General features: G+C 35.9%; 1 pseudogene; it reads left to right on the top strand.

Moving 5' to 3' along the window:
- Positions 1 to 6,344: 6,344 nt before the first annotated feature.
- On the top strand, positions 6,345 to 11,344 carry LOC125873977 (putative late blight resistance protein homolog R1A-3; annotated as a pseudogene).
- Positions 11,345 to 11,561: the final 217 nt, after the last annotated feature.

Below are 11,561 nucleotides of genomic sequence, written 5' to 3'. Positions count from 1 at the left end.
AAAAAAGCTTTTAATTAAGAAATTATATATATATATATAAATGTTGATATTTTATTTGGACGGAATAATAAGAAAGTAGTGTCAAATAAAAGGAAAAAGCAATATAAAGTGAGCAGAGTATTATTCTTATGAGAAATTTCGATTAGCTTTCTAATTAAATTAAGGCGGAATGACCTGGAAGACCCCTGTACTTGGCTCATTTTGTCAGTTGGACCCCCTACTCATCACTTTGCCAATCAAACCCTTAAACTCATCAAAACACAATATTTTAAACCCCTCTGACCATTGACCGAACTTATGTGGCATTAATATTGGTGAGTTGGAAATATGCGTGATTACACGCGCTTAAAAGCGAGTTAAAACAATATTTTTCTTTTAAAAAAAAACAATTTAACAAAATTTAAAAAAAAATCATCTTCTTCAACCCTCCTTCACCCACACCCACCCTTTCTTCTTCTCCACCAGCCCTCTCTCCTCTACCCCTCACCACATCCCTCACCTTTCTTCTTTCTCCAGCCCATTCTTCTTTCTCCACCCCCACATTCACTCTTCTCCGCCTCCTCTTCTTCTTTTTTTTTTAATACAAATCAGTAGCCTTAACTTCTTCTAAAATTTTCGTTTTTTAGGTTTGAAAAATATTAGTATCATTCTTTTATTAGTTGGTTTCAATGAGGAGATGCAGATAATGTGAAGAATGATTGTGACTATTGAAAATTTTAAAACTCCATTGATAAGTTTGAAAAAGCTTAAAAAATAATAAATGGGTCTTGTGAATTTGTAAAATTACTTAAATTTTTTTATTGGGGTTCATTGAGTTTGTGTTGGTGAACTTGTAGTTGAATTTACAAGTTAAATCAAGAAGAATTTGATCTGATGGGTATGAATCTAGTGCTCAATTTGTGACCAAATATGAAGAAGATGACTATTTGAAAAGTTAAAGAAATTAAAAAATTGATTTATTTGATTTTAAAAAAAATTTTAGCACTTAATTTCACATGTGGCACTAAAAATGATGTGGAATTTCACGTGTAATCGCGTCCATTACACGCACTCTGACCGGAGGAGAAAAGGGTTTAAAATGTTGTTTTCTGATGGGTTTAAGGGTCTAGTTGGCAAAGTGATAAGTATGAGGGTTTAACTGATAAAATGAGCCAAGTACAAGGGTCTTTCAGGTCATTCCGCCTTAAATTAATCTATACCTAATTATCAATTTGGACTTTGTAGTAGAAAAGTGATTCAGAGCCCGCTTGGATTGGCTTAAAAGTTGGTCAATCCTACTTTTAAGTCAGTTTTTGACTTCTGAAAGTGTTTGACAAATATAAAAAATAACTTACAATAAGTTACAAAGTGTTTGACAAGGTAAAAAATGACTTAAAATAAGTCAGAAATCAAAAGTAGGTCTCCCCTTACTTTTTATTTTTTGACTTAGAAGTCATTTCAGTTTGACTTTTTATTTTTGACTTAAAAGCTACTTTTTTTAAGTCTATCCAAACGGGCACTCATGCTTTTGCTTTTTTTAATATACTGAGATTCTTTTCTCCAGTAACCCCAATCAACAAAAGAGTCTTTTTTAAAGCATTACTCTTTGTTTGGTATGGATATCCATATTATCAACACTTATTTTTCAAATCTGCTTATTATATTTTTCATGAGTTGTTTTTTCAAAGTATAATTTATTTATTTTTTACTTTTAGCTTGTGTTTTTACCGGATCATGGAAAATATGAATATCCATCGTATCCGTCTGTTAACCCATTTTTTTTATCAACGATAAATATGGAATGATCGGATATTTATCTGTTTTTATTTACCCATTTTGACTTGCCCATATTCAATTCTATCCGCCCATTTGTTACTCCAACACCCAACCAAACATCTCCCACAAAAAAAGGCATTAAACCCAATTTGTGTCATTACTCATTAGTTATATATTCTTCCGATCCATACATACTTTGTGTTTAGTTGGTTCCATAATTGATGATATAACAAATTAAAGCAAGGAGAGCATATTTTGTTTTATCAAGTAAAAAGGTTAGTTAACTCATCGATCTCTATTGAAAACAATGAAGAAAATATTCTCTCATCTTTGGTAGTAATTAAGTTCAATCTAGATCTTAAGTTGGATTTTGTTTTTCAGAAAGTAGAGAAATGAAGAGCTTTTAGGAGTTGAATAAATAATCTGACCTTGTGAAATTCGATATATATGCTGCCCAATCAGCATCATAGTGAGCTGAAACTTGTTCCTACGTAGAAATGCTAGTGGAAGAATTCAAGATAACAAATTTGTATTTTGGTAGTGGTATATATTGATTTAGCCTCGGTCAAAATCCTAATTGCTTCTCTGAACTCAGCATTAGAAATTTCCCCTTGATGTTGCACTCCAGGTGCATAAGGTAACTCTTGCTCCTCAACATAACGTCTAGGAAGATGCCCTCTGTCAACTTTTCGTGGAGGCATGATTATCTGAAAACACGCACAAGCACGAATTAGAAAGAAACTTTTTAGAGATAAACTCTAACGCACGAGATGAGTGTGAAAGAAATGAAAAGTCTTCCTAAGTGTCGTAGCCTCCCAATTATAGATGTGGCGCGCTTCACACCGATAACTAAGACTCTATAGACACGGCTTCATAGACTCCCTAGGACTCTTGAACTCTGTGCTCTGATACCAAGTTTGTCACGCCCCGAGCCTACACCCGGGGCGGGACCGGCACTTGGAAACCATTGTTGGCCCCAAGCGAACCCTTGGCCTGGCTTTCTTAACTCAGCGGAAACCTAACTCAGCAAAATAACTCAATGCAATGAAAGATCATAAAGCAACCTAACTGATAAAATCTGGCCAACAGGCAACTCGCGTCTCAAAATAGAATATTTATATATATACATTGCTAAGAGACTGAATACTAACTGACTGACTGTCTATGAAGCCTCTATAACACTGAGATGGATGTTGGGACAGACCTCGCAACATCCTAATAAAACAAAACTAGGAACACAAAATAATAGAGTCCTCCGGAAAGCAAGGAGGCTCACCACTGACTCTGGAGTGCTCAATTGGATCAACGACGTGCTGGATGTTGATTCTGGGTACGTGCGTCTGCATCATCATAAGATGCAGGTCAACTGGCATCAGTACATTGAATGTACGAGTATGCGAGTTGGATAGCTAAACCATAACTTAAGCTTGAAAAGAGTACAAGAGAACACTTACCTTGGCTCTGTTCGACTCATGAATACTGAACTCAACATAAAGCAATAAGACACATGCAATACATAAAGCTTGTAAAACATTGTAAACAACTTAGTTCTTTAAGGATAAAGCAATAACAAACTCAACTTTACTTATATAAAAGTAATATAACTTTAGTGGGAGATTCTTTAACCGACAACCACCACTATGAGCCCTAGTGATGATACAACGTTTTACCTCACGTTGCCCAAGGACCACCCTATACCTTGCCGTGATATAGGACCTTACTTTACTTAGTGGATCCACTAGCTTAACTTACGTGATTATCTAAAAAGAATGACCCGTCAAGTCCCATGTTGACTATGGTTCTTATGGAGAGTTGAATTAATATGAACTCGCGTCCCCAATTCGGTGCTCAATACTACTCCCAAAAATACTTTAGCTCATAAGTGTTTTAAACACATCTTTCTTTAGTTTGAGATAATTGCTCAAAGCTTAGCCCAAAGGCTCTCTTGGAAAAACATAATTTCTTGCTTACTCAAATGTAAAAACATTTATAAACTTCTTTGGGAATACTTAGTTCCCTAATAACCTTTGAGAAAAGAACTCAACTCTATACTCTTGGCTTAACTTGAAACTTGAGCCTTAAAATGAAGTTAAAACGTTCAATAAAGACTTTTGAATAACTTTAAAGCTTGCTTTGACTTGCTTCTTAACTTCTAAGCTTGACTCTAACTTCACTTGACTTTGATCCTATCTTTCCTCGAATTGGATTATGAATTCAAGGGTAATGATCTCATGTTTATGGATGAGTTCTTGATATTTAGATGTACCTTAGGGTGTTGAAAACAACTATAAAACATAGGTACATTACCAAGGAACATGCATGAAAAAGTGGGGAATGAATGGGAAGGGTTGGCGTCCTTGGCGCTCTGAGAGGCGCGGGGCGCCAGCCCTTAAAGTTCAGAGGGCCGGCTGGGGCGCGCTGGCTGGCGCGTCGCCCCAAGGAGGAAACTTCAGAACCCCTTTTGGTGCGCGCTGGCAGGCGCAACGCCCCACCCCTGTCCCCAGAAAACTGGACTTTTCTCCATCATTTTTCCAACTCTAAACCACCTTAACTTCAAAGGTTCCAGCCCCAAACACTTAAAATCATAAAACCCCTCAACATACAATAGATTCAACTTGAAAACACAACCGGAAACATGTCCCAAATCAACAAGAACTTCAACACAACCATAAGATTTCAACAAACACAACCAATCTTTTTCTTTGAAATTAAAACGAGTTTGGCGTGTGGGGGATTGAACCAACCCAACACTATGATCTCACATACCTTAATAGGGATCACCCCCGACAAAAACCACGACGATCTTTACGAACTTTGTTTCTTCTTCTCCTTTCTCCTCTTCTCTCCTTTTCTCTCAAGAACCCTAACTCTCACTTTTAAAAGGGAAAGCTGATTTAAAATCAGTCTAAACCCTTAATAAACAACCAAAAGAAAAGGTGAGGGAAAAGACCAAACTACCCTTAAAATTTCGGATGAACTTCCCTTACCAACAGCCCAACTTCAAAAGAGTATAACTCATTCATACGAACTCGGAATCGAGTAAACTCGGCGGCGTTGGAAAGATCATTCCAAGGGATTTCCAAACATAACTGGAAATACACCTAATTCATTCTGATCTAGGAGTTATGACTGTTCAAAGTTGACAAAAAAACTCACTTTTTCCCATACTTAACCAAATTTCCTGATTTTGAATTCTTTCCAAAAATGACTATTTCCAATTTCAAGCTTCTTCATAGTTATTTCAAATTGCAAGATGTCACACTTCAATTGACGTTATTACAAGTTATATGAACTTTTCTTCGTCTAAAATACATAAATATAAAGAAATAGTAAATATGAAAAACAAAAGGCAATGTTTATATAGTAATAACTATTTTGAATAAACTTCCTAACAATCTAAATCACATAAGTAGCACTGATAAATAAATTCATTCTTTTGTCTTGAGCATAAAAATAAATCATGACAATTTTCTAAATTTTAGAAAAAGATATTCAGAAGCATATATTGCAACATTACATACTAATGTATATATTAAGCAAAAAAAATAATTATTATATCAACAAAATTATTTTCCTCAAGTACTCGAGGTTATAGAATATACCCTCTTACGATAGAATGATTTACTTCATCAGAATAGTGGTACCTCATATTCTGCTAAACTTCAAACTCACTAAACGACAATAAATCACACAAATTTTTAAAATGCAAGAAGAAGAAGAAGAGTAGAAGATTAAAGTAATATATATATATATAATATATATATATATATAATTAATGTAATGAAAGAGAGAGCTGAGACAGAGAAAAATATTCTAAATCTTCAACTATATTCACTATATAAAAGAGAGTAATTATATGTTGAAGGAAGATGTTCTTTTTGTGGAGCTTTGGACTTTTCAACTAATCCGAAATTGTTTGAGTTGTACGACGTTGTTGGATTGTTGTATCTTGGAGGGCAGAGACGTATGCAGAGAGGGGTCACCGGGTTCACGTGAACCCATGCTCCCCTCTCAAGATCATACATAGTAGTGTCAAATACAACAAAACGGAGGAACTGATATAAAGTGAGCAGAGTATTGAAAGTTTGATTAATTTTCTTATATTTTTCCTTTGTGGCAGACAAGTGAGGAGGCCCCATTGTAATTGATTCGTGCTTTTGCTTTCTTATTTTTTGAAATAATACTATGCATCATTTTTGTCTTAATTATTCCTCTACACTCTCTGTTTATTTCCAGAATAACAAAGCAAGCAGAAGATATATAGTTTCATCAAGTAAAAAGGTTAATCAACTCATCTAATAGTTTGTTTAATATTTGCTACTCTCATCTCTATTGAAGTAAAATTATGGAATTGGGCTAAATTCTTACTCACACCAGCATGTTTACAACAAATCAATAGCTGCATGATCTTATCCTGTGCGGGTGAATTCTTACCTGATAAAGTTTTTATATACTTTTTATGCATCAGGTCTTGAGAACTTGAAAGGAAAATTACAATCATGGAAAACGAAAAGATAATGAAGAAGCAAACAACTCATTGGTATGTTATTTGATAGAGTAATTAAACTGTGAAGTATTGAATTGTAGATATGTGGCTTAGAATATTGATAAGACATTTCATCTTTTGGCAGGTGTTATTTTCTGCTCTTCGCAAGGACATTGCCGATCTTCGGGATTTCCTAGAGATATTAAAGAATGAGGAAAATAAAAAAGCCCTTGATGTGGATCTGCCATTTATTTGTACATATGTCCAGCTTTCTTATTTCGGTTTGGAGCAGTTTGAAGATGTAATGACTGCCAAAGGAAAAGAGGTTGAGAATCTGCTTCAATCAATTTTATATGATGTTGGCAACAACGGCCCGTGTAAATACGACATGCATCATGTCCTTGCTACCCTCAGGGATAATATCGATCATTGTAGCTCACATCATCGTTCTACATCAAGCGCCACCATGACTGAGGAGCACTTGAACTTCCTCCTCCTGAATCTCCATCATCTGTCCAAGCATCGTGCTGAAAAGATGTTTCCTGGAGTGACTCAATATGAGGTTCTTCAGAATGTATGTGACAACGTAAGAGATTTCGATGGGTTGATAGTGAATGATTGCATTATGCATGAGATGGTTGAGAATGTCTTACCTCAGTTTCGTCTCATGGCTGAGAGAGTAGGACACTTCCTTTGGGAGGATCAGACTGATGAAGACTCTCAACTCTCCGAGCTAGATGAGGATGATCAAACTGATGAAGACTCTCAACTCTCCGAGCTAGATGAGGATGATCAAATTGATGAAAACTCTCAAATCTCCGAGCTAGATGAGGATGATCAGACTGATGAAAATGCTCAACTCTCCGACCTAGATGAGGATGATCAGACTGATGAAAATGCTCAACTCTCCGAGCTAGATGAGGATGATCAAACTGATGAAGACTCTCGACTCTTCAAGCTAGCACGTCTACTCTTGAAGATTGTTCTAACTGAACTGGAGGTTATGCACATATGTTATACAAATTTGAAAGCTTCAGCTTCAGCAGAAGTTGGACGCTTCATTAAGAAGCTCCTGGAAACCTCTCCGGACATTCTCAGAGAATATTTGATTCATCTACAAGAGCATATGGTAACTGTTATTACCCCTAGCACTTCAGGGGCTCGAAACATTCATGTCATGATGGAATTCGTATTGATTAATCTTTCTGATATGCCCAAGGATTTTATTCATCATTACAAATTATTTGATCTTTTGGCACTTGTTGGAGCACTTATCAAGGAGGTATCAACTCTTGTTCGCGACATAGAAGAGAAATTAAGGAATAAAGAGAGTACCGACGAGACAAATTTGCTAGAAAATATTGATCTCCTCAAGGAAGATCTCAAACATGTTTATCTGAAAGTCCCGGATTCATCTCAATGTTGCTTCCCCATGAGTGATGGACCTCTCTTCATGTATCTGCTACAGAGACACTTAGAAGATTTGCTAGATTCCAATGCTTATTCAATTGCTTTGATAAAGGAAGAAATTGGGCTGGTGAAAGAAGACCTAGAATCAATAAGATCTTTTTTCGTGAATATTGAGCAAGGATTGAATAGAGATCTCTGGGCTCGTGTTTTAAATGTGGTATATGAGGTAAAAGATGTCATTGATTCAATTATTATTAGAGATAATGGTCTCTTACATATTATTTTCTCACTTCCCATTACCATAAAGAAGATGAAGCTTATCAAAGAAGAGGTCTCTGATTTACATGAGAAGATTCCCAAGAATAGAGGTCTCATCGTTGTGAACTCTCCCAAGAAACCAGTTGAGAGAAAGTCATTGACAACTGATAAAATAATTGTAGGTTTTGAGGAGGAGACAAACTTGATACGTAGAGAGCTCATCAATGGACCGGCAGATCTAGATGTCATTTCGATCATTGGTATGCCGGGTTCAGGTAAAACTACTCTGGCATACAAAGTATACAATCATAAATCAGTGTCTAGTCATTTTGACCTTCGTGCATGGTGCACAGTCGACCAAGAATATGACGAGAAGAAGTTGTTGAATAAATTTTTTAATCAAGTTAATGGCTCAGATTCAAAATTGAGTGAGAATATTGATGTTGTTGATAAGCTACGGAAACAACTGTATGGAAATAGGTATCTTATTGTCTTAGATTATGTGTGGGATACTACTACGTGGGATGAGTTAACAAGAACTTTTCCAGAGGTTGAGAAAGGAAGTAGAATTATTTTGACAACTCGAAAAAAGGAAGTGGCTTTGCATGGAAAGCTCTACACTGATCCTCTTAATCTTCGATTGCTAAGTCCAGAAGAAAGTTGGGAGTTATTAGAGAAAAGGGCATTTGGAAATGAGAGTTGCCCTAATGAACTATTGGATGTTGGAAAAAAAATAGCCGAAAATTGTGAAGGGCTTCCTTTGGTTGTGGATCTGATTGCTGGAGTCATTGCTGGGATGGAAAAGAAAAAGAGTGTATGGCGTGAAGTTGTAAATAATTTGCATTCCGTTATTTTGAAGAATGAAGTGGAAGTGATGAAAGTTATAGAAATAAGTTATGACCACTTACCTGATCACCTGAAGCCATGCTTGCTTTACTTTGCAAGTAAGCTGGAGGACTGTGCAGTCTCAATCTATGTGTTGAAAACTGTATGCGTTTCTGATGGGTTTGTGGAAAAGACAGAAATGAAGAGTATGGAAGAAGTGGTGAACATTTATTTGGATGATTTAATTTCCAGTAGCTTGGTAATTTGTTTCAATGAGATAGGTGATAACCCGACTTGCCAAATTCATGATCTTGTGCATGACTTTTGTTTGATAAAAGCAAGAGAGGAAAAGTTGTTTGATTTGATAAGTTCAAGTGCTCCATCATATTTGTTGCCACGTCAAATTACCATTGATGATGTTGATGATGATGATGAGGAGGAGGAGGAGCACTTTGGGGTTAATTTTGTCCTGTTCGGTTCAAATAAGAAAAGGCATTCTGGTAAACACCTCTATTCTTTGAGGATAAATGGAGCCGAGCTGGACGAATGTCTTTTTGATACATTTCACCTAAGACACTTGAGGCTTCTTAGAGCATTGAACCTGGATCCCTCTTTTATCATGGTGAATGATTCTTTGCTGAATGAAATATGCATGTTGACTCATTTGAGGTTCTTATTCATTGGGACACGAGTTAAATCTCTGCCTTTGTCTCTCTCAAACCTCTGGAATCTAGAAATCTTGTTGGTGGATAACAAAGAATCAACCGTGATACTATTACCGAGAATTTGGGATCTTGTAAAGTTGCGAGTGCTGGTCATGACTGCTTGTTCTTTCTTTGATATGGATGCAGATGAATCAGTACTGATAGCAGAGGACACAAAGTTATAGAACTTGACATTATTAGGGCAACTCGTGCTTTCCTATTCGAAAGATACAGAGGATATTTTCAAAAGGCTTCCCAATCTTCAAGTGCTTCAGTTTGAACTCAAGGAGTCATGGGATTATTCAACAGAGCAATATTGGTTCCCGAAATTGGATTTCCTATCTGAACTAGAAGACCTCACTGTAGCTTTTGTTAGATCAAATACAAATGACAGTGGGCGCTCTGTAGCGACAAATCGGCCATGGAATTTTCACTTCCCTTCGAGTTTGAAACGTTTGTGGCTGTTTAACTTTCCTCTGACATCCGATTCACTATCAACAATAGTGAGACTGCCCAACCTTGAAGAGTTGCTCCTTTTTCGTACAATCATCCAGGGAGAAGAATGGAACATGGGGGAGGAAGACACCTTTGAGAATCTCAAATGTTTGAAGTTACGTCAAGTGACTCTTTCCAAGTAGGTGGTTGGAGAGGAATCCTTTCCCGCACTTGAGAAATTAGAACTGGAGGGATGTTGTGATCTTGAGGAGATTCCGCCTAGTTTTGGGGATATTTGGTTACTCAAAATTATCAAACTTATAGAGAGCCCTCAACTTGAAGATTCCGCAATGAAGATTAAGGAATATGCTGAAGATATGAGGGGAGGAGACGAGCTTCAAGTCATTGGCCGGAAGAATATCCCGTTATTTAAGTAGCATTATGTGTGAACAGGTTCTTCTCCATTCTTTTGCTGTTCTGATTCTTGTTAAAATATGTCTACAATTTGTTTGATGAAAGTCTCGACTGAACTGTCTGTTTTTAAATACTAAGTAGAAATATTATTGCACCTCATGATTGTTATAAACAAGTTTGACTATATTTGAAACATTCAGGGGATTATATTATGTCTCGACAATATACATCTGCCCCTGACCTATATGGTTATAGGTTTTGTTTTCTTAATATTTCTGTTTTCTTCTTATCTTATAAACTACTATTCTTTTTTTTATGTGTGTAAATTAACATTGTGGGATAATGTTTTAAAAGCACCATTTGGTCAATGTCTCGAAAATAACTTTTTATATGTCTGACTATCTGCAGAATTGTTTCCTTCTATGACGTTGATAAAGTCTTAACCACATTTTATACATCAGACCCTTTGGTATTACTATTGAAAAGAACAATTACGGTAAGAGGGAAAGAAAATGAAGGAGAGAGATGAGGAGGAAGAAAACGGTACGTCAATATTCATATTAAAACTTAAGATACAAAATGTGATACATATGTTTAATGAACTGTCATTCAAAAGTTCATAATCTGAAGCATAACGTAATCAATAGGTTTGGGAACCTCTGTACCATATGCAAGTTATCCTGTATCTCAGTTTTTGTAAAATATTTCATGAAATACCATCATCACAAACATGTGAAAACTCATGATCTGCAGGTGATAAATTCCAATGCAGCAAGAAGTGGGATATTCGTGTGCAAAGAGTTTGAATTGTGATGCAGGGTAGTGGAATTCATGCGCGCCTAGAATCAACCATCGATAAGCTGTTGCTGTATATATCAACATTTGGCCTCACGGTGCAACAGTAAGTGTTGTGCCTATTAATACACTAGTTTCTGGGTACGTGTGTTGCGCGTGTAGCCAAGTGTATCCATTACTATAAACTTATAGTATATGACAATCGTGCTCCACATAAGTCCTTAAACATCTTATTATAATGTTTGACTTGTAAATGTTAAGTATTTATTGTTAGAGTAAGAGTGTTTGTTTGAAAATTAAAATAGTTATCTAATTTTATGTGGATCATTGATAATGAATTTTATACTTTTAGATCTATTTATTATTAATTAAAGAGGTAATACACTAATTCATGAGATAATGAACTAATTATAAATGCATGTATAGTCATTTAACATATCTTACCAACTATTTCATATTATTCATGTAAAACACAAATG

Source organism: Solanum stenotomum, chromosome 8, assembly GCF_019186545.1.
Source record: "Solanum stenotomum isolate F172 chromosome 8, ASM1918654v1, whole genome shotgun sequence".
NCBI lineage: Eukaryota > Viridiplantae > Streptophyta > Magnoliopsida > Solanales > Solanaceae > Solanum > Solanum stenotomum.
Note: the sequence above shows the minus strand (reverse complement) of the source record. Positions and strands in the feature narration are given on the sequence as shown.